The 24,215-nt window shown below is 39.1% G+C and overlaps 1 long non-coding RNA gene across 5 annotated transcripts in view; it reads left to right on the top strand.

Moving 5' to 3' along the window:
- The window catches only part of LOC129397305 (uncharacterized), a 524,961-nt gene that overhangs the window by 359,227 nt on the left and 141,519 nt on the right, over positions 1 to 24,215 (top strand). For all 5 annotated transcript variants that reach the window (XR_008624583.2, XR_008624581.1, XR_008624580.1 and 2 more), the window contains 3 exons: positions 277 to 359; positions 964 to 1,154; positions 2,220 to 2,440. This is a non-coding gene — a long non-coding RNA (uncharacterized LOC129397305). The remainder of the gene's footprint in view (positions 1 to 276; positions 360 to 963; positions 1,155 to 2,219; positions 2,441 to 24,215) is intronic.

Below are 24,215 nucleotides of genomic sequence, written 5' to 3'. Positions count from 1 at the left end.
AACCATAACTCCTAACCATCAAGTGATCCTCACACCATGAGATTGTGAATGAATTCCTTCACCTGTCTGTGGTATTTCTTCATCTAAAACAGAAGGACATTGAACTAAATCTCTGAGAACGTTTCTAGCTCTGACATTCTTTAATTGGTTAGCTTGCATATATCACAGGCCGTAAAGCAAAAAAACTGAGTTTTCTCTCCTTTCACTTATTCCTTGCTTCCCAATAACTTTTTAAATTCTTCTTTCTCCATTTTGCTTTTGATTGAAATATGGCAGCCCAAGACCCAAGCAAGGATAGGATTTCCCAGACATTCCCGAGGGAGAAAATGCCATGTCCTTTCCTTCTGGTGTCACATCAGGTAAGGAGGTTGCCTGGGGCTAGGGCTTAAACAGAGTGGTTGTTGTTCTCATTGTTATCATCACTGTTACTGTTTCCAGGGCACTGCTCCATGGCTATGCAGAGGCAGACACTGAGGTGGAAAGTTATAAGACAATTTCCCCCTGTAAATTAATCAGAGGGCACATATGAACATCTTGTTGCCACTTCACCCCCACCACTGTCTCTTCAGCTAAGACACCAGTTTAATGAGGTAGTTCCTGAGGCTTGGAGTTTCCCTAAAGATCGCATGTCCTTTGGTGTTGATTGAGAAGCTCCATCGAGGGCACCAAGGGGAGTGGTGAGATGGTACCCTTGCTGAGAGCTGGGGAACTCACCATAGTCTTTGAAATAACACTGCCCTCTGTAAGCGTGAGGAGTCACCATTCTTTCTGACTTCCCACTGGCTGGGAGGTGATAGGGAAGAGCTAAGACTTCCATTCTCCAGTCCCCTGAAGTTGGTGTTTTGCCTCATATTGTGCGGGAAGTGGGCAGTTTGTCTTAAATGTCTCCCATCACTTTTCTTTGTACTAAAAAGATCATTGAGAAATGGCTTTTTTTTTCTTTTATACACATCATCTTCCTAGAATCTGAAGGCTGCTAGAGAAGAGAGAGAAACATGAAAGTGAGTCCCATGCTGATTGTTGTTGAAATACCTGGAAAGAAACTGGCAAAGACTATCCAAGGGATGCTAAGACATGTCCGAACTTACAAAACAGTAGAACCTGAATAGGAATTTGAAGTTGTCTATACTCAGCCACACCCTGCCATTTTACAGGTATGAAAAATAAAATTTTCAGCAAATTAGTGATAGATACAAAGTATCTGGATGCCCAATCCTGTGTACTTTCCATTACCATCTGTTTCCTAATTGTGTGTGGATTTCCTTGCTCTCCAGAGCCAAGGAGCATCAGTATTTGGCTTCAGAAATGCTGCTAAATCCTGAATAAATGGGAGTGAACAAGCAAGGTAGCATTCAAGGTCTCTTACTCCTAAACCCAGTTGCAATACTTGTATTAAACCCTGGGCTCCAGGCTGCTTCAGTGCTATTTAACTTTCTCTTTACAAAGAGAAGAGAAAATGTGGGGGTATCAGACATATCCCACCCTTCCAAGGCCCCATGCAGACTCTTAAAAGATGAGGGGGTTTTTGTTTGTGCGTATGGATCAAAGAAAGACTTTCTTGAATTTTGGTCAGCAGGGTTTGTTTTAGATCTGTGAAGTGTGGAAGAGGTCTCAATTGAGTGATGTCATGGAGGACTGGGAGGATCCCTTTCCTCATGCAGAATCACTGTTGAGGTGCATTCAACCGTTAGAATTCCGCTAAGGTAAAATACGGGGAAATAGCATAGGTTAGGAGTCATTGTACCTAGTTTCCAAGCCTGGTTCTGCTCCTGTAATTTATAACTTCATCCATATGTTCATTTAATTAGGAAACAAAACAGTCATTGAATTAATATATGTCTTGTACTATTATATGTGCTGAGTATTCAGTGTGAAATAATGCAATATTTTTATTGATCTTATATTGTGGGGAAAGCAATAATTCACACATACATATATAATATAATAATACCAATGTTATGAAGGAAGCAAAAATCAAATAAGGCAGTAGAAAGTACCAGGCAAGGAGATGTGTTTGCATAGGGGTGTGTTATAGTGCTTTAAAATAGGTCCACAAACTCTTTTACCCTCTCTTCAAAAGGTGCAGCCTAAGCTACCTCCCCTTGAGTATGGGCTTGGCTTAGTGACTTCTTCTAGCAAATAGAATAAAGTAGAAGTGATGATGTATGGCTTTCAGGCTGTATAATAAAGCCACTGTGTCTTCCTCCTCCTGTTTTTAGACTGTCTTCTCTGGGGAAGTTAGCTGTCATGTTGTGAGGATACTCAAGCAGTTTATAAAGAGGTTCATGTCACAAGGAATGGAGGCCTCCTGCCAACAGCCATGTAAAGGAGCCATCTAGGAAACAGATTCTCCAGCCCCAGTCAGACCTTCAGATGATTACAGCCCCTACCAACCTTCTGACTGCGGTGGAAGGAAAGTTCCGGAACCAGAACCACCCAGGTAAGATAACCCTAGATTCCTGACTTAGAGAAACTCTGAGATAATATTTGTTGTTTAAAGCCACAGCTTTGTGGGACAATGTGTTAAACATAACTAATACATGTGATTAGGGAAGCTCTTAATAAGAGGCTAACAGTTGAGCAGAGACGGGAATGAAAAAGGGGAATGAGCCAGGTAAATATATGTATGAAGAATGCTTGAAGTGGAGGCGATAGAACTGGTATAGGTCCTGTGGTTAGAACAAGCTTCATATTTTTCAAGGGAAATTGCAGGACTTGGAAATGGGCAAGAGATACCTAAGTATCCATTCAGTAGAAAGCTGAGCATTGTCTAGGGTATCCTCTGGGGATATCTGATTATATTGAGATGTTTCTCTTTAACTGAATTTCCATTTTCTAAGTTATTTTACTTGTGGAAAACTGACAGTAATGCAAATGATCCTCCTTAAAGAAATACAATGAATTTTGTCTAATAGAGATGTGACTGAATTCTACCCTGTAGAAAAGATAGTCCCAAACAATACATTTTAAGCAGCTCTATTGAAATATGATTCTTATACCATACAATTCATCCATTGAAAGCTTACAGTTCAGTTTTGTTCCGTATGTGCACAAGCTTGTACAAACAGCACAGCAATCTAATTTTAGACCATTTTATTGCTCCTCCTCATCCCTACAAAGAAACCCCATCCCTATTAGCAGCTCCTTCTCATTCTTTTTCATATTTTGCTTTCCCCATCTCCCAAGCCCTAGACAACCACTAATCTACTTTCTGTTTCTATAGATTTGCTTATTCTGAAAATTTTATGTAAATGTAAACATACAGTGTACAGTCTTTCAAAACTGACTTCTGTCACTTAGCATAATGGTTTCAAAGTTCATTTATGCTATAACATGTATCAATACTTCATTCTTTATTGCCAAATAATATTCAATTGTATAGATAGCTATATTTTTGTTTTTTTGTATAGGTAACTATTTTCTCCCATTATGAGGTTTGTCTTTTTCACTTCTTGATGGTATTATTTGCAACATAAGAGTTTTTAATTTTAAATCCAATTTATATTATTTCTTTTGTTACCTGTGCTTTTGATGTTATATCAAAGACACCATTGCTTGACATAAAGCCACAAAGATTTATTTTTTGTTTTCTTCTAAGAGTTTTAGTGTTTTAGCTCTTACATTTAGGTTTATGATTCATTTTGAGTTTATGTCTGTATATATTATGTGGTAGAGATCCAAATTTATTCTTTTGTATGTGGATGTCCAGATGTCCCTCCACAATTTGTTAAAAAGAGTATTCTTTCTTCATGAAATTGCCACTGCACTCTTTTGTTGAACATCAACTGATCATAAAAATATGGTTTATTTATGCACTCTCAATTTTGTTTCATTGATCTATACATCTAGCCTTGTGTCGGTACCACACTTTCTTGGTTACTATAGATTTGTAGTAAATTTTGAAATTGGGAAGTTTGAGTTATCTAATTTTATTGTTGTTTTCAAGATTGTTTTAGATTTTTGGGGTCCTTTGCATTTCTAAATGAATTTAAGGACCAATTAGTGATTTCTACAAAGAAGCAGCTGCTAACTTCATTGGGATAGTTTTGTACTTGTGGGTTAAATTGGGAAGCATACTCATCTTAAAAAATATGAAGTCATCTGATTCATGAACATGGACTATCTTTCTATTCATTAAATCTTTAATTTCCTTCAATGATGTTGGTGTATATTTTATTAAATGTATTCCTAAGTATTTTGTTCTCTTTAATATTATTATAAACAGAATTGATTTCTTAATTTCATTTTGGAAATTTTACTGCAGATGCATAGAAACACAGGTTATTTTAGCATATTGATCTTGTATTCTGCAAACTTGCTCAACTCATTTACCAGTTTTAATAGTTTTTTAATGAAATTGTAAATAGTTTGTATATACAAAATCTTGCCATCTGCAAATGGAATAGTTTTACTTTTTCCTTTTTAACCTTTGACTTTCATTTTCACTTCTTTTTCTTAAATAATTGCCCTGGCTAGACCCTCCCTTACAATGTTGAATAGGAGTTGCAAGAATGTACATTCTCATCTTAATCCTGATCTTATGGAGAGAGCATTCAGTCTTTTACTATTAAGTATGATATTAGCTGTGGGCTTTCCATAATGATCTTTATCAGGCTGAGAAAGTCCTTTTCTAGTTCTAGTTTGTTGGGCATTTTTATCTTAAATGGGCATTGGGCTTTTGTCAGTTTTTTTCTGCGTCCATTGAGAAAGGGTATAAGAAAATACTTTGTTCTTTCTTCTATTAGTATGGTATATTACATTAAGTAATTTTTTGATGTTAAACAAACCTTGCATTTCTAGGATAAGTCTCACTTTGTTTTAGTGTATATATGTATTTATATGTTGTTTTATTGAATTTACTTATGCTTTGTGGAGTACTTTTGGGTCTATATTAATAAGGGGTAATGATCTGACGTTTTGTTTTCTTGTGGTGTCTCTTTGTATGATGACCCAGTAATGCTGACTTCAGATAATGAGGTGAGAAGTGTTCCTTGCTCTTGTGTTTTTTGGAAGGGTTTCTGAAGTATTTGTATCAATTTTTCTTTGAATGTTTGTTGAGTTTTAAACTTACTAATGCAATTGTTTTACTTGTTAAAGATTTATTCATTATTTCTATATTTCTTGAGGAATTTTCTGTAATTTGTGTCTTCTAAAAATTTATCTAATTCAGGTATATTATCTAATTCATTGGTATGTAGTTGTTCATAACATTCCCTTATAAATTTTTTTTTATTTATGTAAGATTGGTAATGATGTCTCTTCTTCCATTCTGACTTTATAATTTGAGCCTTCTTTATTATTTTTTTTATTATTCTAGCTAAAAGTCTTGTCAATTTTATTGCTCCAAACATTATACTTAGTTTTCCTATTGGATTTTAGCCAGTTTTGCATCTATTAGTAAATTCACGCCAACATTTCTGTCACCCTATATACTTTGTTCTTCAAATTCTTTTTTGTAACAATATTAACAGGTTACTAATTCTCTCATTAATTAATAAGTTGAATTTATACTTTTATGAAAGTGATGTTTTTAAACTTTTGAAAATTGTACTTTAGCAAAAGAAAATATGAAAATAAGAGTCAGAGAGTCATGGAAAATGAGATGAGAGGGAAAGACAGGGCAGACCATGACAGGCCTTGAAGGCCATGCTAAGAAGATTAGTTTCACTCTGAGTGGGATGAGAAGCTTTTGTCATCCCCTTAGACAAGTCTTGCCCCTAACTGAGACCTCAGCTATCTGTAATATGTCTCTATGCCTCCTCACAGGGTGACTGTGAAAATAGAATGAGACAGAATGAAATCAAAAATTACATTGTTATTGTTAGTGCCCAATTGGCTCACCTATGAGGTCAGTTTTCAGGTACAAACAACTTGGCCTAAATTTATTGTTTTCAAATTCTTACCTATTACTAGGATTTCTGAGGGAAGCAGATACAGAGAATTCCAGAAGGCTAAGCCCTGGATTCTGAGAAAGGTAATTTTGTCCAAGAAAATGCTGGTGATTTGTGCATGGATATGGGATACAGTATGGTCATTAGGTCCCTGGAAGAAAAGGAGATAGGGCTGGAGAAGTCTGAAAGCTCAAAAGGCAGATTTGACCTGTGTCTTCAGAACTCCACATGGGACTGACTCTAGGTGGCTAGAAGGCTAAGGTGTTAGCGGGGTAGGGTTCAGGAGAGGACACACAGATCAAGAGAGCAATGCTGGGGTGCATTTCGTGAAGCTGATGGAAGGCCTGAGAACTCAAAGGTTTGAGCTTAAAGAAGAAAGCAAAATACTAGACATGAGCATTTGCAAAGCAGGTTTAAGGCATCAGTGTACTGTGATGTTTGGAACTGAGCGACAAAGGCCAAAAGGAAGGATAACACAGTAAACCAGAGAAAAAATTCCCTTGCACAAATTAACAAGCATTTCTCCTTAGCCTACATCTCAGGGTATTCACAGATGGGAAAATGAATCAAATCAGTATCTCTCTCATTTTATTTTCTTTATTTTTATTTCATTCTGCCCCTGGCTTGACCTAGATCTTAAGTTATTCATGGAGATTTAAAAATATATTCCAGCACTCAAAATCCTCCCTGGCAAACGTCTGCCAGTTGCATAACGTAAATTTTTGTTGTTTATACTAGCTCCGTTTTTCATGTCTGTGTTTTTCAATAGTCCCTCAGCTTGCCTTTCCCAGAGTTCAGCTAAAGTCCTGGGAAGCAACGGTAACCCCAAGACAACCTCTCAGGCAAGTCTAATGGGCTGAAATAGGTGGCCTCCAAAGAAGGAGAATACACCCAGGGAATGGTCTGAGCACACAGCCCTGGTTATTTGAGGTAATGGAAATCTAAATTACTCTGCTCTCGAGCCTTTTGAAGGGGCTTAGTTTATCAGCCGTGACCCAGTACATAGGGCTATAAAGTATGTTCTTTAAAGATTTTCTTTTCTTCCTCTTTCTCTCCTTTCTATTAAGAGTAGAAGTCCTCAGGAAAAGAATCGTATAAACATAAGGGCAGAATTAAGATAAATGCATTTCTTTTCCTTAGGAAATTTTCCATGACGAATGAACAGCACTCTACCCCTTAGCCAGCCAGGTCAAGTGTTGGGTCTTTAAAGATTCACTTCTCTAGAGCTGAGGCTGGGAGTTGGGTCTGGGGACCTGATAAGGGATGAGGGCTTGCGAGAGAAAATAGTTCTCTAGAAAAGGAAAACTTACGGTCAGTGCTGATCTCTCCCAAAAGGTCTGCTGCTTCTTGGTGGTTTCAGAGCTGATGGTGGACTCTGTATTATTGCTTTAGGGCCTCTCCCGCAGTGGCCCTCTGGAGCTGATCTGACCATTCACAGCTGCAGCTGTGGGTGCTGAGAACACTTATTTATTTATTTATTTATTTATCTATCTATCTTTAGTTTTATTTTAGTTTTAGAGATGAGGGTTTGTTTCATCACCTGGGCTGGAGTACAGTGATAATCATAGCTCACTGCAGCCTCAAACTCTTGGGTTCAAGCAGTCCTCCTGCCTTAGCCTCCCAAGTAGTTGGAACTCCAGGTGCACCCCACCACACCTGACTATTGTTTACTGATTTATTGATTTTAGATTTTGGGTCTTTCTATGTTGCCCAGGCTCTTCCTGAACTCTTGGCCTCAAGAGATCCTCCTGCCTCAGCCTCTGAGTCACTAGGATTACAGGCATGAGCAACCAAGTCTGGCAAAAATACTTTCAATAGGGGGTACACTGCTCATCCCCGATGGACACAAAGCTTGTTTTTCTACATTTGCACTAAAGAGTGAGCACACTTGTAGGTTATGTAATAGGAAAGGCTTCATGGAAGAAAAGTATCAGAATATCTGGGTCCCAAACCTGGCTCTGTCACTGAATGAAACAGAGAGTGTAAATGGTATGTCCAAGCTCACCTAGCTAATGCTACAACTTGTGAAGCTGGCAAGAATTGAACCATATTGCCTAAGATCCTTCCAAGTTCTAACATTCTGTGTCTGAATGTTACAGAGATCCCTGAATGTACTTAGATGTTTGCTTTCTTTTTCTATGTCCCCTTCTTGTACTCCCTCTGTATTGGTGTTTTGAAGGGCTTGGTCTAGCAAAGTTAGAAAGCCACTAATTAGCAGATAAAGAAAACGTTACCTTAGGGGTCCTACTTAATTTTACTTATGGAATACTAACAGTTTTGAAATCAAGTAGGGATGGGATGTTTGACGTCTAAGAATGTCAGGCCCAAAGGACGTTCTGGAGTGAAATCTTATGCAACAGTAAAACATCATGGGCTGGAGATGAGAGAACTCGGGAAAAATGATCATCTTATTTGTGTGCTCACTGCGTGCTAATGCAGAGGTTCTGGTTGCCAAGGGAAGAGAGGTACAAGTTGAAGCATAGATGGACAAGAAGAAAATGAGGATATGAAATGCAGGTGGTGAGTTATTTTTGTAAGTTTGTATCAGTTTTCAGGACCATTGGCCATCACCCCAAGAGGTGACACTTTGTTTGGGCTGTACTGACACCAAGTAGTGAATTGGATAGAATCTTAGATGCATGGTTGAGACGGCTTGGGGCCACTGCTGTGAATAAGGCTAATGGGAGTGGATTATAAGTAAAATGAAAATAAAAAGAGGGACAAAAAGCAAAAGAAGAAGAATAGTTTTATTAAAACAGGCTAGCCTTCTATCAACACATCAGAAGCTTAATCTCTTTGTTTCATCTTTAAAATAAACACTTTGATACCACTTGGTATCTTTCTCACTAATCCTCAAATACTTTTAATCACTTTTGAATATAGCCATAGTCTTAATACTAGATTTGTTTAAAATATTCCTTTCTACTCACACGGAACCCATTCTTGGAGTCCAGCTTCTTAGAAACTTGTCTATTTCCCTGAAACTTTTGGCAATATTTCCACAAAAAATAATCTCTCAAAAATTTTCAAATATTTGGCACTGGCAATCCAGAAAAAGTCCAGCGATGGGCAAAGCTGGACAGGCATGACTAAACTTTCTCAGAACTCCTGGATTTCAACTAAACAGTCCAAGAAGTCAGCAAAAGCTAGGCTTCTGTCCTCCCCATCATCTTCTCTGTTCTTTTTGTTTTCTTTGCACCTCTCCACTCATTTCCTTCTTTAGTATGATTGTGGCACTAATAAAAACTGCTAAGTTGCCATTGTTGAGATATGCTAGGACTATCTGGTATCTCTGGTTCCTCAGGTTTTAATTAACTATCCCTGAGGTGTTAACAGACTGTATTCAAGTCCTTCTCCCACTCACTTCAGCTTATGGATCCTGATGCAGAAATTTCTACTCTCACTTTCCCACTCACAGTTTGGAGCAGGCAATGATGCCAGTAGGTTGAGTTGGAGGGGAGTGGTAGGGTTGGAGAGTACTGTGGAGGAACTGGGAGATAGATCCTAGTCAGTGATGAACCTTTTAAGAATGTGTAACTTGACATGCAGCTCCATGGGCTGGAAGAGTTAGAAAGAATTTCTGTGAAGAAGCTGGTTCTGAGAAGTCTCACAATCCAAATGGGTGTGCAATCCCTGCAACTCGGGAAAACCAGACAGAAAGGGTGGATAGCAGCATGGAAGAATCACGATTGCTGAGCGGCTGTATCCCCCTCATAAGGATGGGACAGATGGGATGGGAGATGACTGTAAGGAGAGACCACACAAAAAGATTCCTCTGAGATTAATTAAACTGGGGGTTTTAACCAGAAAAACAGTCATGAAATCATTGACTTGATGAGATGATTTTAAAAAGTAATTAGAAATCAAACCTGGTTTTAAAGGCTCTGAAGAAAACAACTCAGCTCAAATTGGAAGGGTAAGGCAAAAACAAAGTAGAGACCTATATGTGAAGGTGGTGGCAAATGCTTCACCTGCCAAGTATCTCACTCCAGTTGTCCACACTCTGGACAGGAGCAGCTCCCTGTGCTCCACATTTTCAGGAGAAAGTAAGGGGAAAGACTTGAATGAGTCAGAATCCAGGACTAGACTGTTTCTGGAGAACTTGGCTTTGGAGGTTTCTGGCAGGAGTAGTCTAAGCAGAGATCAGGAATTTTATTTATTTGGGGGTCATCTATAGATGACCAAGTTTGTCCCACTTCCAGCTAGAAGCATCAAAGTTGCAACTTCAGGGTTGAACCATGGAATTCTTGAGTTGCCCAATTCATAGGTCTAGCAGCTCTTGAGTTCTAAATCATAACTCTGAAGATTGCTTTGTGGCGATGGTGGTAATAGGGATGAGAAGTGTCCAATGAAATAAAAGTATATGATCCCAAAATGCACACAGAATATAAGCTATTGTCTAACGGCATAATCAAGAGGTATGGATTCTGAGCAAGTGTTTCATGCCATGGGTACAACTGACAAAAAAAAATCATTTTTGAAACCCACTGGTTAGTAGGGGCAGAGCACTGGTTATTTTGCCTGGTCGATGCATCTTTTTCTTGGCGTCTGGCTTCTTTAACTCAGCATAATTATTTTGAGATTCACCTGTGTTATGGATTGCATGAATAGAAAAAAGAATGTGTCTTTTTTATTACTGAATAGAGTACCATAATATGTACAAGATATGCCAAATCTGGTATGACCATTTACCTGACGAAAGACATCTGGGTCATTTACAGTTTTGTGCAATTATAAATCAAGCTGCAGTAAACATCCATGTGTAGGTTTTCTGTGTGTGAAGATAAGTGATTATTTTACCTAGGGGTGGGATTGTGGATTATACAGTAAGTATATGTTTAACTTTTTAAAAATCTGCCAAACTGTTTTCCAAAGTGGCTATGCCCAACAGTGATGTGTGTGTCCCAGTCACTCCATATCTTTGACAACACATGAAATGGGTCAGTGTGTTCAATGTTAGCCATTCCAATAACTCCATAGTGGTATCTAATTTTAGTTTGATTTGCATTTCCCTAACCACTGCTGATGTTGAGCATCTTTCCGTCTATTTATTTGCCAACCATACTTTTTCTTTAGTGACTGTCTGTTCAAATCTTTTGACCATTTGTATTTGATTACTTGCTTTCTTATTATTGAATTTTGAGAGTTCTTTATGAATTCTAAATACAGCTTCTTTGTCAGATATATTATTTACAAATATGTTCTCCTATGCTGCCTTTTATCTTTTAATTCTCTTTACAGAATTTACAAAATTCTGTCTTTTGAAGAGGAGAAGTTTTTAACTTTGAAAGCCAATATATGATTTATTTTCCTTTTATGGATTATGCTTTAGGTGTAAGACCTAAGAAATCTTTGCCTAATTCAAGTTCACAAATGTTTTTTTTTCTTTATTATTATTATACTTTAAGTTTTAGGGTACATGTGCACAATGTGCAGGTTAGTTACATATGTATACATGTGCCATGTTTTTATCCTGTGCTGTCTTGTGAAGGTTTTATAGTTTAGATTTTACATAGTGGGATGTATTTTGGGTTAATTTTTTATTATGAGGTGAAATATGGATTGAAGGTCATTCTTTGGCATGCGGATATCCAAATGTTACAGCACAATTTTTTGCAGCCTACCTTTCCTACTCTAAATCATCTTTGTACCTTGGTAAAAAACCAAGTTGTCCATCTCTGCGTGGATCTATTTTTGGACCATGTCTTCTGCTCCATTGGTTTGTTTGTTGGTCTTGATGCCAATAGCACACTGTCCTGATTTCTTCAGCTTTTACAATAAATCTTGAGCTCAGATAGTGTTAGTCATCCAACTTTGTTTTTCTTTTTCAATTTTGCTTGAAATTTGTTTTAGATCTTTTAAATTGTCACATGAACTTTAGAAACAGTTTGTTAAATATGCCAAAAATCTGCTGGAATTTTGATTAGGATTGCACTGAATCTATAGCTCAATCTTGAGAGAACTGACATCTTAACAACATGAATGTTCTGACCCGTGAACATGATGTAATCTCTCCATTTATTTGGGTTTTTAAAGATTTCTTTAACAATGTTCTGTAATTTTCAGGGCATAGCCCTTTCATATATTTTGTCAGAATTGTCTTTAAATATTTCATATTTTTGATGTTACTATAAATAATATTATGTTTAACATCAATTTCTATTTTATCATTGTTACCATATAGAAATCCAACTGATGTTTTGTAGATTCGATCTGATTTTCTACTATTCAGTCATGTAGCCTGCAAATAAAGAAAGTTTCACTTCTTCTTTTCCAATCTGGATGGTTTTTATTTCTTGCTCTCGTCCGACTGCCCTGACTCAAACCCATAGTACAGTTAATAGAAACTGTTAGAGCAGACATGATTTTCTTGTACCTTGTCTTAGGAGAAAGACATTTGGCTTTTTAACCATTAAGTAAGATTGAGGCAGTTCTCTTCTATTCCTGGTTGGCTGAAGGTTTGTGGTTTTTTTATTTTAATTTTAATTTCTTGGTAAGGAATGAACACTGAATTTTGTCAAATACTTTTTTGGTATCTATCAGAAATATCATATGAGTTTTATTTTTTAAAGTATGCTAATAGTGGTGAATTGCATTGATTTGTCGTCAAATATTAAGCCAACCTTGCAGTTCTGGGATAAACCCTATTTGGTCATTTGTAAAATTCCTTGTACATATTGTTGAACTTGATTTGCTAAAACTTTGTATAGACATTTTACATCTATGTTTGATGACAGTTAGTATGTAATTTTCTTTTCCTATAATGTATTTGTATGACTTTTGTATCAGAGTAAGCCTGATTTCATAAAAAGAGTTGGAAAATATTTTGTCCTTTTCAACTTTTAGAGTTGTTTATGTAGAATTGGTATTAATTCTTTCTAAAATGTAATTCACCAGTGAAGACATCTAAGCCTGAAGTTTTCTTTGTGGGAAGATTTTTAACTACAAATTTAATTTTTTTCTTAGATATAAAGTTATTTGTGCTAATGTTACCTATTTCTCCTTGAATGAGCTTTGGTAGTTTGTGCCTGATAGAGTTTGAACATATGTTCCTGCAAAATCTCATGTTGAAATGTAATCCCCAGTGTTGGAGGTGGGTCTTAGTGGGAGGTGTTTGAGCAATGGGAGTGAATCCCTCGTGGCTTGGTTGTGTCTTCACGACAGTGAGTGAGTTCTCCTGAGATCTGGTTTTTTAAAAGTGTCTGGAACCTCTCCCACAACCCACACACTCTCTCTCTCTTGCTCTACTTTCACCATATGATGTGCTTGCTGCTGCTTTGCCTTCTTCCCTGAGTAAAAGCTCCATGAGGCTTCCCAGAAGCTGAGCAAATGCTGGTGCCATGCTTGTACAGCCTGAAGCACCATTAGCCAATCAAATCTCTTTTCTTTATAAATTCCTAGTTTCGGAGATTTCTTTGTATAGCAACACAAAGAACAGACTAACACAATGTCTTTCAAAAAATTTGCCTGTCACTTAGGTTGTCAATTTATTGGCATAAAGTTATTTATAATATTTTCCTATTGTCCTTTTCATATGGTAGAATCTGTAGTGATGCCACCTCTCATTCCTGATACTAGTAATTTGTATCCTTTCTTGCTCTCTGATTTTTCCTGATCAGTCTGATTAGAGGTTGATTATTGATGTTTTTAAAGAAACAACTATTATTTCATTGTTTAATTAATTTTTTATATTGTTTTACTCTTATATTTCATAGATTTTTGTTTTGATTTTTATCATTTCTTTTTTGTTTACTTTGGATTTAATTTACTCTTCTTTTTTCACTTTCTTGATGATTATGGTATCTCCCCTGGTAAGCATCTTTTTTTTCATTTTCTTTAGGCAGAAGCTGAAGTAATTGATTTGAGACTTGTATCTTTTTCTAATCTAAGCATTTGGCAATGTATTTTTCCCAAAGTACTACTTTAGTGCCATACCACAAATTTTTATTTTCATTTAGTTCAAAATATTTTCTAATTTCCCTTTTGAGTTCCTCTTTGATAATCTGATAATTATTAAAATTTGATAATGTGTTAATTGCTATTATGTAAACAAACAGAGTAATGGGATAGAATCTCATAGGGAATTGTCTTTGCTTTAGATGCGGCCATAAGAGAAGGCCTGTTGGAGGAGATGATATTTAATCCATGACCAGAAGGGTGAAGGGAAATCAGCCAGGTAAAGAGCTGATACAAGAGCATTTTAGGCACAAGGGCAGCAAGTACAAAAGTCTTGAAGCAGGAACGAATAGGAAAGAGTCTGAGAAGAAGAAAAAGGTGAAAGAAAATTTGTCGTAAGTTCTAATTCTCAAAGGATGCTGATTCCAAATATTACAAATTGCAGGAACAAGTCATAGTCATAAGAACAGAGCATGGCCATATTTGGGCTGACAACAGCTCTTCTTAGAGTCTGAGTAACAGTCAAGTGACCTCTGGAGAAACTCTGCCATCGCAGGAATTCTATCCCTATTAACTTGTTGAGCTAGTGTTCATCCTTACACTGTGCTGCTGTACATCCTTAGTAAATTAAATTCTTCACCCTTGAAAGTTTGCCATGAGAGATTACTAGATTACTATTCTTTCTTTTAGACGTTTTTTATGTGCTAGAAAAACTTCCCAGATTGACCTCAAATAACTGATTCATGTCAAATACATATATTTTTGCCTTTTCCTTTGCCCTAGCCTGGGTCTCTTCAATTCTTGGTGACAAGATTAAAATGATAAATCATGGACACAATCTGGTGCCATTCATTTTCTACTTTATTCTTTTTCACCACAAAGGATCTGGAATGGAAAATGTTCCTCAGTTAGCCCCAGCTGGCTCCAGTACCACAGTGAGTTAGTAAACATCTGCTAACGACAGGCTGAAGACGTGCCTCCCTCCACTTGTTCTCTCCAAGCCGGCTCACTGAGGAGTTGTTCTCTTTATCTCTGGAAATCTTCCTTTGTACTTTCTCTCCTCCTTGGCTTCCATCAGCTCTTCCCATCCTGTCCTCAAGTGAATGATTCACAGTTTATATATGTCAGTCTCGGGAAAATCTACAGAACATTCTCTCTTTTCCTCAGTGGTGAGGACCCTGCTGTTAGGCCTTGGGCCATCACTTCACCTTCCAGCAGATCAGGGAAAACATGGCCTTCTATATGGAGGGGTGTTATTTTTTGCCCACCCACCCCCAGGACCAACCAAGAAGGCTGCAGGATGGGATCAATCAGATATCTTACCATGAATGCAGTTCCAAGGTTGGAAACATTTCAAGAGAGAAAAATTAAAATTCTGCCCCACTTGGGATGTTGTTCTCTCCCAGTCTTGAAACATTCTGAGGAAGGTCTTGCCAAAGTTTCTTTTACTGGTTATGTTCCTGTTTCCTGAATTCCCCCAGTAAGGAAATTCCAACTGAGAGGAGGAACAGTTACACTCTCCTTCTCATGTTTGCACTTTGACTAGTAAAGAAAGAATACAATACTTCCATCTTCTCTCTCCACTTGCTTATTTGCCCCTCCCCAAAGTGGGAGGACTAGCTAACCTGACTGTTGAGGACCTGACTTTCATGGAACCACATTTAATAGTGGATGGGGGACAGTGTTAAATGCCATATGCAGTTCACACATGACATCGTTTCTTAGTTTCTTGGCTCTGTGTTCTCTCGGGGGAATTGCAGGATCATAGTCTTTAATCTCCTCCTCATAGGAAATTCTATGAGATAAACTTCTCTAGGCAAGGTCCCCTAGTATGGAGGGCCCAGAAAGGATATCCTGGAGAGGATATGGGGCAGCCCTGTGCTTCCTTGTAGGTACCTTGCTGGTGGCTAGGCAGGTGAATTTATGTCAGACTCTCAACTCAGCTGTCCAAATAGGTGAGTCCTGAGACCAAGATTTGAGTAGGAGGAGAAGGAAGTTCCACTGAGCTCAAGGTTTAAGTCCTACTCTCTAAAAATTTTCTAGAAGTTCTACTTTTAGAGAATGATTAGGTATATCCTTCAGCAATAAAGAGGCTGATCTTTTAACCCCCATTTGGGTCTGATGAGTCTTGTATCTTTTCATTTGTTGAAAGAGAGACTGGCGGGAGAAGACTGTAACCCCTCTTCCAGCCTCCATTTAATTTTTAATGCTAAGTGTAGCCTTTTAAAATGAAAATGAGTGGCACATGCCTGTAATCCCAGCTACTTGGGAGGCTGAAGCACGAGGATTGCTTGAACTCAGGAGAAGGTTGCAGTGAGCCAAGATTGAACCACTGCACTCCAGCCTGAGTGACAGCGAGATTCTGTCTCAAAAAATAAACAAATAAATAAAATGAAAAGGAGTTTTAAAGTTATACCTATTGTCTCTCAGAGCACAAAGATTTCTTGTATGTATATGTGCATCTTACTGCCCTCAGTATGCATGTCTGAAAAACTAAGATACATTAGGTTCAAGCATCCAGAAAAACAGAAAACTAGAAAGGCCAGCTGTCTTGCCTAGAGTCACAGACATATTACTCAGCCCTTTCTTTTTGCATCTTTCCTATGGTATTTGAGTTGGCACTGATTGTCTGCTTAATGCTGGCGATTGCAGGTATATAATAAGGAGGTTAAAATTACCTTTCCTCTGCATGCCTGTAAACCATCCCCTTGACTCTACTAGAAGTTCCACACACCAAATTTTAGACAAGAGTCCCAAGAATGAAGTAACTCCTCTAGACTCTGGGGAGAATGGATTAACCACCAGCTAAATCATCTGCCAGTATTGATAATCCAGCTCCTTTGCTCTATCTGTGGTTATCACCATTGATGTAAACTCTGCAGGTAGAATGGTGATTCTGGTCACATGGAGAAAGGCTTGGATATGTTTAATTTCCTGCCACACTCTGGCCAAAAAAGCAAATTTCATGTCTTATGATCAAATAACCGTAACTTTGCAAGAGCAGAGTGTGTTGGAACAGGGATATTGAGGGTCCCTGTGTGGCTTGGGGCATTGCCAGGGCAGCTACAGGGTCTGAGTGTTTTTATTTTATTCCTGCTTTATTGCCCTGCCTAATACTCCCATTTGAAAATGTCGTGGAGTAGGCTGGTGTCATTTGTTTTCATAAATTAATGTCTATTGCAATTTATGGCCAGATGGGCCCTGAAAAATAAGAGCCTTGTGTGTCTCTTGGAAGGTTTAAAGAAAAGCAGTGGGCAATGCTCAGGGTGAACTTTTGCACTTTAAGGCTTCGTTGTGGGGAGAGAGTAAATGCTTGTGAAAAATCCTGTTTTATAACAGCTGGGCACAAAGGACTCCTTATTAGGATTATTTTTTTTGCCACTGCTTCTAATTCCTGTAGCAACCAGAAACACACACACACACACATACACACACACACAGAAATATAGAGAATTCTTCTTACTGGGAAGCCATGTGTGTTGGGAATAACTTCAACTTGCTTGGAAATCAGCGGTCTAGATTCTCAAAACCCCAGATAGCTTTCCAGCCAACTAATGGGAGTGTGGTACATATTGGATCATAGCACATAAAGGCTCTGACTCAATGTGCACATCTCTCTTTTTGCTACTTCTTCATGGGTCAATGAGAAGAAATGGGTCAGTGTGAAGCACAGAGAAAAGAAAAAAATGAAAAAAAAAGCACTGGAGAATTTGATGATTCCATGATTTTAAGAAATAATGGCTTGTGGGAAGCTCGAATCAAAGGTCGGCTTGGTAGCAGCCAAAGAGGAGGCTGCTTGGCTGCTGTAAGCACTCCGAGACCAAGTGCGGCTGGACAGGCTTCCTCCTACAAGTGCACATGCTTCTGAGTATGTGAAGGGCAGGCCTAGAGAAGACCCTTTTTCTGAGCCCTGTTTGTTTACAGCTTTTGACTTGGGCAAGTCACATAGATTCCAAGTCAATTCGTTTCCAGGTAGAACAAAGGATAAGCTCCAGAGTCTCTCCGTCTCTAACACTCCTTTGATGATAATCTTTGATTTATGAAATTATGTTAGGATGAGAGTATTATTTTATCCACTTACTGAAGCAATTGGCATTTAAATCATTTAAATTTCTCTGAAGAGGCACAAAATTATCTGAGTGTCTTTTCCCATCAAATGCTTTTGTCTTATTTTTGTAGACCTTCACAATTTGAAAAAACATTTTCATATATAAAAACCCTGTGAGGTAGATAATACAGGAACTATGACTTGTCTCAGATGTCATAACAGGACAGGGATTTAAACTCAATCTCCCAGAGATATCCCTCTCTGTCATTCAACAAAGACAGCCACAGATTTTTTGGGCACATACTAGATGCAAAGTACTTTGCTGAACAGTAGAAATGCAGTAGTGAAAGGAACAGGTGCAATTATATACTTAGGTAACTCATATCTTGCAGGGCAGGATGACATTTAATTATAATAAAGTGTAGTGTGTGTGAGGATAGGAGATGGGGACATTCAGTAGGAGAACCTATCCTAGAGTAGAGGTCAGTGAAGATCTTACCAGAAGTGAAATTTAATGTCAGAAGAATGGGGTCACTTTAGTCAGAGCAAAAGGGAGTTAGGAAAGAATATCCCAGGCAAGGGGAACAACATATTCTCTGGATTAAGACATAATTTCCCCAATACTGTGTGGAGGAAGTACTGTAAGGAGGAAAACAGGGGCTCAAGATTAACAATGGGCAAGGAATAGGTGATTTCCCACTGTGTTTATATCAGAGGCTTTTGAACCAGAGCAACTCCATCTTGAATAGGAGCTGGGTAAAATGAGGCTGAGACCTACTGGGATGCATTCCCAGACAGTTACGGCATTCTAAGTCTCAGGATGAGATAGGAGGTTGGCACAAGATACAAGTCATAAAGACCTTGCTAATAAAACAGCTTCCAGTAAAGAGGCTGGCTAAAGCCCACCAAAATCAAGATGGCCACGATAATGACCTCTGGTAGTCCTCACTGCTACACTCCCACCAGCGCCATGACAGTTTACAAATGCCATGGCAACGTCAGGAAGTTATCCTATATGGTCTAAAAAGGGGAGGCATGAATAATCCACCCCTGTTTAGCATATCATCAAGAAATAACAATAAAAATGGGCAACCAGCCACCCTTGGGGCTGCTTTGTTTATGGAGTAGCCATTCTTTATTCCTTTACTTTCCCAATAAACTCACTTTCACTTTATGGACTCGCCCTGAATTCTTTCTTGCATGAGATCCAAGAAGCCTCTCTTGGGGTATGGATTGGGACCCCTTTCTGGTAACATTTATGTATAAAATAATTTTCAAGGTTGGTGTTTTTCTTGTGTAACTGTGGCCACTTCACATCAAAATTGGTAAATGGTGAATTTAACAAAATACCAAATGAATGTGTATACTGAGCAGTTCATAGAACTCTGAATGCCTGCCATAGCCATAGCCCCCTTCTATGGAAAGAGCCTGTAACAGATACTCCTTCCCCAGGGGTCAATAGGGTTTAGACCGGTGACCTTCAACACCCTGGAGACATCTGTTGGGCCAGGGGTAGACATCTGAGCTGATCCACAGCAGTCATAAGAAGTGGCCCAAAAAAAGAACTTCACCTCTCATGCCTGTAATCCCAGCACTTTGGGAGGCTGAGATGGGTGGATCATGAGGTCAGGAGATCGAGACCATCCTGGCTAACATGGTGAAACTCCGTCTCTACTAAAAATACAAAAAATTAGCCAGGCATGGTGGTGGGCACCTGTAGTCCCAGCTACTCGGGAGGCTGAAGCAGGAGAATGGCGTGAACCTGGGAGGCGGAGCTTGCAGTGAGCCAAGATGGTGCCACTGCACTCCAGCCTGGGCGACAGAGTGAGACTCCATCTCAAAAAAAAAAAAAAAAAAAAAAAAACCCCAAAAAACGGAATTTCACCTCACAGATGTTGCTAGACTGGGTAGCAACTAAGGAGTCCAATTAGAGTGTTTGAAGGTCAAAGAGAAAGACAAGGAGGAAAAAAGAATACTAGAAAATATTCAAACATGTTTATTCAAAAAGCAGAAGCCATGAATATGAAGGAACCACATGGGGTGTAGGGGAGGCCAGAGAAAAAAGTGAGGGCAGGTAGCAGCAGGATGGGGTAGGTGGGCAGTGAGAGCAGAAACAGCCCGAGGAAGCAGCAAGATTGTGGAAAGAGGAGAACGATGGGGAAGCAATGGCTGCAAGGTTGGAGAATTGCAGCATGCCAGAGGGTTGGTGTGGGTGTGGGAACTTGTGTACTGCTGCTGGGAGTGTCTCCAGGAACAGGCTTTCTGGTGAGCAATCTGACACAACTTAGTCAAATTAAAATGGACCCTACATGTATTTCCAAGGATATCTCACCTGGATCCATAAGGAGATATCTTTGAAGATGTTCATTATAGTGTTGTTTGTGGTGACAGGAAGTTGGCGGCAATCTGGAAATCCATCAATGCAGATTAGGTAGGCAGCATATGGTGAGTATACATCATGGAGAATGAAGCAACAGTGAGCATGAACAGCCTGGCTGAGCATCTAATAACACAGATGAATTGATAAACAGTGCTGGGTGAAAAAAGTAAGGAACAAAAAGAGATATATAGCAAAGTACCATTTTTTTAAATTAAAAATACATGGATTAAAAAAATGAATGTTTTCTAAGAATACATACAAACCAAAGGATCTAAATTAAACACAAATAAGAGTGTTTGCCTAAGGGAGGGAGGAAGAAAAACTAGAATGAAGGAATGGAGATGAAATAAATAAGCAAACGAGATAAATAATGGGCCATGGACTGAGGAGTGCAATTTACTCAACCTTCTGCAACAAACAAAAGGAAGAAAAGAAGAGAGGGAGGAAAAATGAGTAACAGGAGTAAAGGATTCTTACTTTGCAGACAAGCAGACAAACACTAGTTTGGCAATATGGCAATTTATGCATGCAATAGCTGAAAAGATAAATAATGATTTTCCAGATCTATGTGGCCAGTCATGCAGTTGTGAAGTTCCTGGTCTTTTTTTTTTTTTTTTTTTTTTGAGACAGAGTCTCTCTCTGTCGCCCAGGCTGGAGTGCCGTGGCGCAATCTTGGCTCACTGCAAGCTCCGCCTCCCGGGTTCACGCCATTCTTCTGCCTCAGCCTTCCGAGTAGCTGGGACTACAGGTGCCCACTACCACGCCCGGCTAATTTTTTGTATTTTTAGTAGAGACGGAGTTTCAACATATTAGCCAGGATGGGCTTGATCTCCTGACCTGGTGATCCGCCCGCCTCGGCCTCCCAAAGTGCTGGGATTACAGGCGTGAGCCACCGCGCCCGGCCCCTGGTCTTCTTTTATGCCATGTATCTTTGTAATAAGCCCCCAGCATCTGAGGTCATCCAAGCAGGTCTCCATTCTCTGAAACCCAAAGGCACCCAACAAAAAAGTGATATAATGGGATACAAATGACAAATCAAGCTATTTTTGTCAGACAGTTAATATGTACCAAACACGATTGAAAGTTTACTAATTGCATATGTAGATACGATTATTCTCTTTATTTTGCAAATAAGGAAACTGAAGCACAGAGAAGCTAAGTTACATACCCAAAGGCACACAGCCAGTAAGTGTAAGCTGGGATTCAAACCCAGGCAGTTTGATTCCAGAGGCTGAGCTCACAATCACAAAGCTGTAGCGAAAGGTGCTCCTGAGTAAATGAAATAAGCATCTAGTTTATCCCAATGGCAGACTTGACTAATTTCTCAAAAGTCATAGTTTTTTTTTTTTTTATTCATTAACTCTAGTAGAGGCAGTTAATAACTCTTAGACTCACTGTGAAGTACCCAGATTTTGGGGGCGGGTGGGGGGAAAGCATTATCTCTGTAGCATGACACTCATTTCCAAAGCCCTGATCTTCCTATCCATTAATGAGACAACACCAAGAAAGTTAGATTTGGAGGCAATGATTTCTCTTCTTCCAGGCCATGTGACCTTGACTGAGTCATTAAGCTTTCATAGCTTTCATTGCCTCAGTTTTCTCATTTGAAACACTGGGGCCAATAACAGCTCTGGGATCTGTTGTTATAGGGGTCAAATGAGATAATATAAAGAACTGTGAGCACTGCATAGCATGTGTCTAGGTGCCTGGGACACTCCATCTGTGTGGTCCTTCAAGCTCTTCTCCCATAGTGTGCCTTTTGCTGCACTGTGGCACCACCCAGGAGAGCCTTGGTATCCATTGCTGCAGGCACCTTGAATGAGCTTCAACCTGTGAGTGAGGTTATAGTCACTGCTTCTTCCATAGTGCTGCTCTGGGTAAAAACATACATAGTGCATGAATTTGGCCTTAGTGTTGTCTGTTTTCTTACTCCACAGCGGGTAACTTGGCCTTGTGGGTCTGTTTTCGATGTTCTTGACAACTGGAGCATCATGGGACTGCATTTTCCCATCTTTGCTCATTTACTCCCTGCCACATTTCTATTATTGAAAATTGTGCCTATCCCAAATAAAATTTCTCCAACAGGGTGTCGCTGAGACTCTTCTCTACACCATAATCTAATTTCTCCTTCCTTGGAATTGCTTTAAAAAATGGGTTTGTCTCTTTCTTGTGAAGTGCCCATCATGACTTTTGTCATGGTTATGAATGTGCTAGTCTCTTCCTATGCCCTGTTAGCCTATGTGCTCTGTAAGATGGGGCCTTGCAGGTTTAGCCTCTGTGTTCTCCCCATCCCTTAGCCTGGTGTTTGCCACACAGTGGGCTTATAAAAGATGCCTGGTGAGCCAAAGGGTATGGGGGTGTACTCCTGCCTGGGCTGGCAAGAGCACTGAACTCCCCCAGGCTGTCTCCCGCATCTCCAGGTTACTCAGACTGCATGATGTGGAGGGCCTTTGATTAGTTGTACATCCTGTTGGTGTAAAGAAAACCTCAGGAAATTATCAGCAGGACCTATCATCAGTTTTCAAGATTTTCATTGCATTTTCTAGAATGGTCACTGTTTTACTTCATTCTAAGATATAAGGCTTTCAGCTATTACTATTCATTATTTATGAATCCATTCAGGAAACATCTATGAAGTGCCTAGTTGTATCTGAATGATGGCCTGGAACTAAGAAGACTAAAACATGACTCGAACTTGAGAGACCACAGTCTGGTGAGAAACATAAGTGGAGCCAAAAAGCTAAAACACAATAGCAAAGAAAAATGCTACAATAGGGTGGCTAACCAATGGGCGAAGCCAAGCATAGTGGAGTCAGACTCCCTCAATTCAAACCCAGGTTCTGATGCTTATTAGGTTGCAGGATCTTTTTCTCAAAGTCTCAATTTTGTCATCTGTAATAGTATTGCTTTTATGAAATTGCTATAAGGGATTAACTGAGATAATGCATGAAAAGTACTTGCACTGTGAATGGCCCATAGAAAGACTTTTAAAATGTTAATTGACACCATTGTTCTCTGTTTCAGTTCCTCTCGTTTGTAAAATGAAGGTGGTAACTGTACTTATAGGGTTACCATGAGATTCAAATTATGTAATGCAAGGAAAGTGCTTGGCACAGTGCCTGACAGTAAGCACTTGATAATTGTTAACTGTGATTTTTATTTCGTATAAAGTAAAAAGGAAAGGAACATAAAAGTGATTAGAGGTGTCATCTACTAATGTCTGCAATGTACTTTGAAATGCATCAAAAAATAAGATGGATTGGGTAGAGGAATAAAGGTATGGAGAGATGCATAGATATGATGGAAAAAATAGAGCAAAATCTTAATTGTAGAACCCTTAATTGTCTTCTCCATGGCTCCTTGTAACCCCTTGTTGAATCGGGGGCTTCTGGAGAGACTCAACTGGAGGAGGGAGGGGAGGGAGGGAAGAAGGTAAAGAGATGGTGAGTACATGGATGTTCACTGTGCTATTCTTTCAACTTTCTGTGTGGTTGAAATTTTCCATAATAAAACTTTGGAAGAAAAAAGGAGTGATGAATGTTAGGACGGATTTTGCACTAAGATTTGAGCAAGGAAGTGTAATGGAAGGGGCTGAAGACCTGGAAGTCTCGACCCTTTACTGCCTTTCTCTATCTTATAAGAGAACAGCATGTGCCAAGGTCAGAAACCATCCTGTGGGAAATGCAGGATGGTGAGACGAAGGCACTTGAATGAGGGGCAGAGGTTAGAGAGGCTAGGAATGCAGAAATCCTAGATTCACATCCCAGCTCTGCACTTACTAGCTTTGTCTTTGTGCTTTATTTTCCTTATCTGTAAAAATGGGGATAACATTATCTACTTTATAGGATTCCTTTCAATATTAGATGAGTGAATATCACCATCATCATTATCTTTATAGGAAAGCTTCTCCTCTCAGCGCTGGTGTCTTCTCCATGGCTCCATAGAACCCCTGGTTGAATGGGGAGCCAGGGAGCTTCTAGAGAGACTCAGCTGGAGGAGG

This window comes from Pan paniscus, chromosome 13 (genome assembly GCF_029289425.2).
Source record: "Pan paniscus chromosome 13, NHGRI_mPanPan1-v2.0_pri, whole genome shotgun sequence".
Taxonomy (NCBI): Eukaryota; Metazoa; Chordata; class Mammalia; order Primates; family Hominidae; genus Pan; species Pan paniscus.
The sequence above is the reverse complement of the archived record's forward strand: the minus strand, read 5'-3'. Positions and strand labels throughout refer to the sequence as shown.